The sequence below is a fragment of the Procambarus clarkii genome, unplaced genomic scaffold (genome assembly GCF_040958095.1).
Source record: "Procambarus clarkii isolate CNS0578487 unplaced genomic scaffold, FALCON_Pclarkii_2.0 HiC_scaffold_107, whole genome shotgun sequence".
NCBI lineage: Eukaryota > Metazoa > Arthropoda > Malacostraca > Decapoda > Cambaridae > Procambarus > Procambarus clarkii.
The window spans coordinates 1214785-1222987 of record NW_027189140.1 but is presented as its reverse complement, the minus strand read 5'-3'; positions in this window follow the sequence as shown (position 1 = coordinate 1222987).

Below are 8203 nucleotides of genomic sequence, written 5' to 3'. Positions count from 1 at the left end.
ACTAATTCTGCAGAAACCTAAAGGTTAACTGGTACTAGAATTAAGGCCGAGTGCAAATGTGTAGTAATTATATAACACTAGGATATAACAGGCAGGACACAAAGAATAACTAATAAGTGAGAGACCACATAACACGTAATGGACCCGACCAAGAGGCCGTAAAAGACCTAATGAATAAGGAGAAGGGGGTGACTACAAGTAGGGCTGTAGCGAGTAGATTATCCCAATAATATACTCGCTCCAAATATAGTGTTAATATTCCTGTCAACCTTTGGAGATGAATGAGGTGAGGCGTTGCCCGGGCAACACGGTGAGGTGTTGCCCGAGCAATATAAGCAGCTGTGTAGCGAACATTGGCTAGTCTACTTTCAAGTGTGGTCTCGAGCAGACACTTGCGAGATAGTGTACCAACGCTCAGTGCGCTCAACTCACACCAAAGTATCACCGGTGTACTTCTGTATATTCGACCAAATATATATATAGTATCTTAGTGTCTGTGTTTATTTGTCACCATACTTTACGTAACAATAGAACCGTTACATTGGTGACCCCAGAGAGTTTCGACGATACCCAGCCACGATGGACTACAACATGGACTTTCACTGGACCTCCACTGCTGCTGCTTGCTGTGGACCGCAGCCACCTGTCATGGAACGTTGCCAACACCCTTGCCATAGCTATGATTTTCATCGCGATCGTCTCTGCATTTTCATCTACTACGGCTTGCTGCTCCACGATCACTACTCACTCATCTGGCAGCTTCATCAGTAACTACATAATGTGTGATCTACAGCCTGTCCTGCCGACTCTCCGTCGCTGCCAGGGCACTGCTTGTTCTACAGGGGCGCCCACGAAAGCTGCTCTTTCGTCAGATTCATCTACACGTTCACTGCATTCTGATACTCTGCCGACTCAAGCACTTTGCGCAGTACAGGACTTACAGCTTGTGTTTCCGACTCTTCGTCGCCTCCAGGACAATTCAGCTCTAGCAGTGATTACCTCGTTGTCCTAACTACGTGCCTACATTACCTCCTAATGTCCTGGTGCCCGAGCCCATCCGCCCCGGATCTAAATGCTCCACCAGCGACCCAAGGACGCAACAATTATGCACCTTCTTCTCTCCTGCTACACCGAGCTTGTCCGCACACTGCCTACATCTTTTAGTACCAGACTACAATTTCCACAGTCAACAATGTAGTACTCGGCGTGTACAGTCCTAATCAACCCAAGACACTACAGCTTCGACACAGAGCAGACAGCAGACTACGACCGCATCGAGCCGCCACGCTCTCGCTCCCCGAGTTTAGACACTCACAATTCTCAATCGAGCCGCCACGCTCTCGCTCCCCGAGTTTAGACACTCACAATTCTCAATCGAGCCGCCACGCTCTCCCACATAGAGCTCCACGACTCCGGCCTCACTCAGCTCTCTGCTCTGCTCCAGGCTTCGTCTCAACGTCTGCGACACTGCTAAATCCAGAGACACATCCGCCGACTACGCAGTTCACTTTTCGACCCCAGTTACCAGCCGCACCACCGCAACACGGTGAGGTGTTGCCCGAGCAATATAAGCAGCGGTGTAGCGAACATTGGCTAGTCTACTTTCAAGTGTGGTCTAGAGCAGACACTTGCGAGATACTGTACCGACGCTCAGTGCGCTCAACTCACACCAAAGTATCACCTGTGTACTTCTGTATATTCGACCAAATATATATATAGTATCTTAGTGTCTGTGTTTATTTGTCACCATACTTTACGTAACAATAGAACCGTTACAGGGCTTACTAGCACCTAGACTGGGCAAAGTATTAGCTGCGGACACTTGGGGACCGGCGCTGCACCCCCCTTCCCACATGCAGTGGGGAGAAAAGGGGACAACTGTGCAAAGCATGACGGGGGTACAAAGACAGCCGCTTGCAAAGGGGAGGTGGGTGGGCTTTGCGAGGGCAGCGGCGGGGGCAGGCGGAGTGAGGGCAGAGCCCCGATTTGATTGATTGATAAAGATTAAGCCACCCAAAAGGTGGCACGGGCATGAATAGCCCGTAAGTGGTGGCCTTTTTAAGCCATTACCAGTATCAAGAGCTGATACTGGAGATCTGTGGAGGTGCGAATGCACCCTGCATGACGGGAGATGTCTCCCTTATGAATGTGTTAAGATGAAGATGAAGCAACCCAAAAGGTGGCACGGGCATAAATAGCCCGTAAGTGGTGGCCCTTTTAAGCCATTACCAATATCAAGAGCTGATACTGGAGATCTGTGGAGGTGCGAATGCACTCTGCATGACGGGAGATGTCTCCCTTGTGAATGTGTTAAGATGAAGATGAAGCCACCCAAAAGGTGGCACGGGCATAAATAGCTCGTAAGTGGTGGCCCTTTTGAGCCATCACCAGTATCAATAGATGATACTGGAGATCTGTGGAGGTGCGACTGCACCCTGCGTGACGGGAGATGCCTCCCGTGTGAGTATCAAGATCAGATGTTTATTCAGGTAAGGTATATACATACAAGTGATGTTACATTAATGGATTGATATATAGATAGAGCTAGTACATACAATGCCTAAAGCCACTATTACGCAATGCGTTTCGGGCAAGAAAAACATAAATATCTAGAACTTAATACTAATTGAGCATAAAGAATAAAAAGTGTTGAGAACAAATACAAATAAAGATAAAAAAGGGGGAACTTGACTGAAAAAGCAGCACAAATACAATAGGTTGACAAACAGTGTTGATTAAAAAAAAAAAAAAAGAAAATAACAGACATGGGTTGACAATAGAGGAGTGAGGTAGATTACAGGGAATTTATTAGGTAGTGTTTAGTTTTTATCTTAAACTGGTTGAGAGAGGTACAGTCTTTAACATGGTTGGGAAGGTCATTCCACATTCTGGGCCCCTTGATTTGCAGAGCATTTCTAGTTTGATTAAGACGTACTCTAGGAATATCAAAACTGTATTTATTTCTGGTGTGGTGCTCATGGGTTCTGTTACAACCTTCTATGAAGCTTTTAAGATCAGGATTGGCATTATAGTTTAGCGTTTTATATATGTATAATACACATGAGAGAATGTGCAGTGACTTAATATCTAACATATTCAGAGATTTGAGTAGGGGTACCGAGTGATGTCTGGGGCCAGAGTTGGATATTGTTCTAATAGCAGCTTTGTGTTGGGTAATTAGAGGACGTAAGTGATTTTGGGTAGTAGAACCCCAAGCACAAATACCATAGTTGAGATAAGGATAGATAAGGGAGTAATAGAGAGTCACCAGGGCAGGGCGTGGTACATAATATCTGATCTTAGAAAGAATGCCAACAGTTTTTGAAACTTTTTTTGATATATTTAGAATGTGTCCCTGGAAATTCAGCTTGTGGTCAATGAGAATGCCAAGGAATTTGCCATCTAATTTGTTACAAATTTGGGTATTGTTTATTTTGAGATTTATATGACTAGAGGATTTATTGCCAAACAGAATATAGAAAGTTTTGTCAATGTTAAGGGTGAGTTTGTTGGCAGTTAGCCAAAGATGGACTTTATTTAGCTCAGTATTTACTGTGGCATTTAGAGCAAGAGGGTCAGGACTGGAGTAAATGAAGGTTGTGTCGTCAGCAAATAGAATTGGTTTGAGGTGTTGGGAGGCATTTGGAAGGTCATTAATGTAGATGAGAAAGAGGAGAGGGCCAAGTATGCTGCCCTGAGGAACACCAATGTTGATGGGTAGGGTGGGAGAAATTGTATTATTCACAGAAACATATTGGAGCCTGTCAGTAAGGTAGGACTCGAGGTATTGTAGGGAGTGTCCTCTGACTCCATAATGATGTAATTTAAGAAGAAGGTTATGGTGGTTGACAGTATCAAAAGCTTTACGCAGGTCCACAAATAACCCAACAGGGAACTCCTTTTTATCAAGAGCTGTATGAATCGAGTTAAGCATACTAATAAGTGCATCGTTAGTGCTTTTTTTGGGTCTGAAGCCATATTGGCAAGGGCTAAGTATATTGAGTTTGGCTAGATATGAGTAAAGCTGCTTATATATAAGTTTTTCAAAAATTTTTGACAAGTTTGGCAGGATTGATATAGGTCTGTAGTTGTTAACATCTGTGGGGTCACCACATTTGTGGACAGGCGTTACTCTCGCTTTTTTTAGAATATCTGGAAAGGTTTGGAGTTCAAGTGACTTGTTGAAGAGCAAAGCAATAGCAGGGGCTAAAGATCTGGAGTTTTTTTTGTAAATTAAAGTTGGTATCTCCTCAAGGGCACCAGACTTGGTTGTAAGGGAAAGGATTATCTCATTGACGTCAGTGGAGTTAATAGGCTTTAGGTACAGAGACTGTGGATAGTTACCTGTAAGATAGTCCTTAATGTCAGTACTGGAAGATGGAATATCATTTGCAAGGGATGAACCAATGGAAGAGAAGAACCTATTGAACTCAATAGCAGAATCAGAGGCTGAAAGCTGACCATCATTATTAGACAGGAGAGTCGGTTTGTTATTTAAAGATTTCTTTGATCCCAATATTTGTGAAATTGTGCTCCAAGTTTGTTTAATGTTGCTCTTTATTTGAGTAAATTTATCTTCGTAGTATTTAGTTTTGGCTCGTCTAATTATCTTAGATAGCAATAATGAGTAATTCTTTGAGAATTCTTTGGAGACCATTCCTAACCTATACTTCTTCTCAAGGTCGTGTTTTTTGTTAATGGATTTCAGTATTCCCTTTGTAAGCCAAGGATTGTTAAGCCTTTTGCTTGTGACTTGTTTTGTAAGCCTAGGACAGTGGGTGTTATAAAGGCTAAGAGTTGTTTGTAGAAAAGATTGCACTGCTAGGTTGATGTCCCCTATGTTACCTAACTCAGACTCCCAGTTGACATTATCAGCAGCAGTTATAAAATTGTTTATAGCAGTTTCATTGTGCAGCCTAAAGCTTAACTCCCTTGTCTCTAGAGGTGGTTTGCTAATGTTAGTTAAGAGAAATGTGGGGTAGTGGTCTGTAGTGCTATCGGTGATTATACCTGAAGTAAGCGTAGAGGTTATGTTGGTCCAGATGTGATCTAGAGTCGTGGCAGTGCTATCAGTGATTCTAGTAGGTCTAGTGATTAAGGGTATGAGGAAGCAGGAATTCATACAGTTGAGGAAGATAACAGCAGTAGGGTGTTCTGGCTCGCAGAGGTCAATATTAAAGTCCCCTGCGATAATTAGGTGGTTTTTGTTCAGTCTGTTATCAAGTATTAGATTTCTAAGGTTTGAGTTGAATTCAGACACATCAGTGTTGGGAATTCTATAGACTGCACCCACAGACAGGACAGACTCGGCACCCTTGACTCTGAAGCTGGCGAAGATATACTCCCCATAGCAGTCTCTAGTTCTAATTTCTTTTAAGCATGTTAGTTCTTGGTGGTAGTAAAGAGCAGTGCCACCACCTCTCTGAAGTTGGCGACAGTTGTGAATTGCTGAGTAGTTAGGCATGTTAAAGAGTTGAGTAGTATCCTCTTTCAACCATGTTTCAGTAAGTATAATAAAAGAGAATTTGTTGCCAATAGTTTCAATCAAGGCACTAACATCATCGAAGTGTTTACCTAGGGATCTAACGTTCAAATTGATTACAGAGATATTGTGATTATGAGTTAATACATTGTTTACATCATGTGCTGCAAAATATCTGCAATTTAGATCATTAAAGTGATTATTGTCATAGATAGTGGATAAGAGGTTAAGTTCTGGGTCTATACTTGTCTGCATAAAAAAAGCTGATTGTAGAATCAGAAATAAGTAGAAATAAGCTATAAAATTGGGAAAAATATATACACAATACTGTACAAAACAAACACAAAAGGGGCTTACAGGGGTACAATGGAGTAAGGGAGTATGGCTAGGCTAGGCAACCTAGGCAATTAATGAGATTAAAGAAAAAACATGTAAACATGGACTATACAAAACACAAGATATAGAAATACAAAACAAAAAATATAAGCAAGACTAAGCAATACAAAAAAAAAACAAATTGAGCAAAACTGAAAAAAAAAGAAAAAATGAGGTAGATTGTTTACGAGTACTCTCAGGTACACTGTAAGTAACAATTTGCAATTTGAGATGCAGGCAAAGCCAGGGGTACAATGGAGTAAGGGAGCATGGCGAGGCTAGGCAACCTAGGTAATAAATGAAATCAAAGAAAAGTTGAATAATAACATAGGCAAATTTAAGCTAATGATTAATAACTATAGATAGTTCAGTAATGACTGTATAATTAAAAAGACCTGAAGAACTACTTAATACACTCAATTAAATAATTTCGGTAAATGACTAGGTAAGAGTAAGTTAAAAATTACGTCAGAAAATGAACCAAGCTAGGAGACTTAGGATACCTAGCCCCACTAGTTGACAGGGGGTTAATTAAGTTAATTCACTGGGAGTGATAAGGTGAGACAAACCACATTGGGAGAGGAAAGTGTTGAGGTTTTCTTCTCTAGTAATTGTAAACATTTTGCCCTCTGCGGTTTTTCTCACCTTTATCAGACCATCTCTAACAAAGCACTGATGAATCGCATCTGGGTTTTGTTGACGGATTTGACGCAGGCGGTAGAGGATTTGTTGTCTGTTCCTGGTCAAGCACTCGTTGATGTATAATCCCTTCCGTTGGGATGCAGCTGTCCGGACTAGATTGGATTTCGTGAACTGGGAAGACAGCTTCAGGAGAATTTTCCGTTGATTTAGACCTGATGGATTCTTTTTGCCTACTCTGTAGGCAGCAATAACGTCAGTTTTGTTTAGACTGAGCTGCAATTTGTTTTTTAAGAGATCCTGAGCTATTTCGACACAATTTTCACCTTCATGTTCCACAGGTATATCTTGGGACGACACGATAACAGAGTCTAGCAGCTTTTGCTGGTCTTGTTCCTCCTGGGAGACGGAACGTTGGGCTGAAAATGTACTGATACATGCAGTCATTTTGCTGAGAGCTTCCTCCTGTTTTTTTAAGGCTTCATCAGTTTTCCGAAGGTTGTTTTCCTCATGGAGATCATTCAAATCATGCTGTAGTTGGTCTTGGCTAGCCTTATAGTTTCTAATATCCTCGCGGAGGAGGGTTATTTCTTGTTGTTGTTGTTGGAGATTAGCGCGGTTCGCTAAATTCTCGTTGAGAAGACTCAAGATGATAGTATTTTGTGACTCGAGGACTAGGCACAACTTTTTGAACCACTGATTCTCGGTCCAGTTAGTGAATTCCGGTGAGGGACCGGAAGCTCGCTTGAGTTGATTATACTGGGATGCTAGCATGGTCATAGGAGAGGGTTGAGAGGACTCTGCTCCCTTGCTCAATGGGGGTGGAGGGGAGGGCAGCCCCGCCACCCCGGACCCCGAAGAGATGATACTGGAGATCTGTGGAGGCGCGACTGCACCCTGCGTGACAGGAGATGTCTCCCGGACCAAATGGTGACCAAATGGTCTCTCTCCGCAGAGCCCCGATTGATTGATGAAGATTAAGCCACCCAAAAGGTGGCACGGGCATGAATAGCCCGTAAGTGGTGGCTCTTTTAAGCCATTACCAGTATCAAGAGCTGATACTGGAGATCTGTGGAGGTGCGAATGCACCCTGCATGACGGGAGATGTCTCCCTTGTGAATGTGTTACGATGAAGATGAAGCCACCCAAAAGGTGGCACGGGCATGAATAGCCCGTAAGTGGTGGCCCTTTTGAGCCATCACCAGTATCAATAGCTGATACTGGAGATCTGTGGAGGTGCGACTGCACCCTGCGTGACGGAAGATGTCTTCCGTGATTTAAACAGATTGTATTGATTGATGAAGATGAAGCCACCTAAAAGGTGGCACGGGCATGAATAGCTCGTAAGTGGTGGCCCTTTTGAGCCATTACCAGTATCAAGAGCTGATACTGGAGATCTGTGGAGGCGCGACTGCACCCTGCGTGACGGGAGATGTCTCCCGGACCAAGTGGTGACCAAATGGTGAATTACCAGTATCAATAGATGATACTGGAGATCTGTGGAGGTGCGACTGCACCCTGTGTGACTGCTGCGCAGAGCCCCTCTGTGCCCCCGTATTTATACGCGCCCCAGACTGCCCGCGCAACGCCGCGGGACGCGCTGCGCAAATGTTTCTTTCTCCCCCATCAGAAACATCCCCGCTTGTGAACAAGCAGTGGCCATTAGTCGATTTACAAACATAATATTGGATTTATAGATAGAGCTAG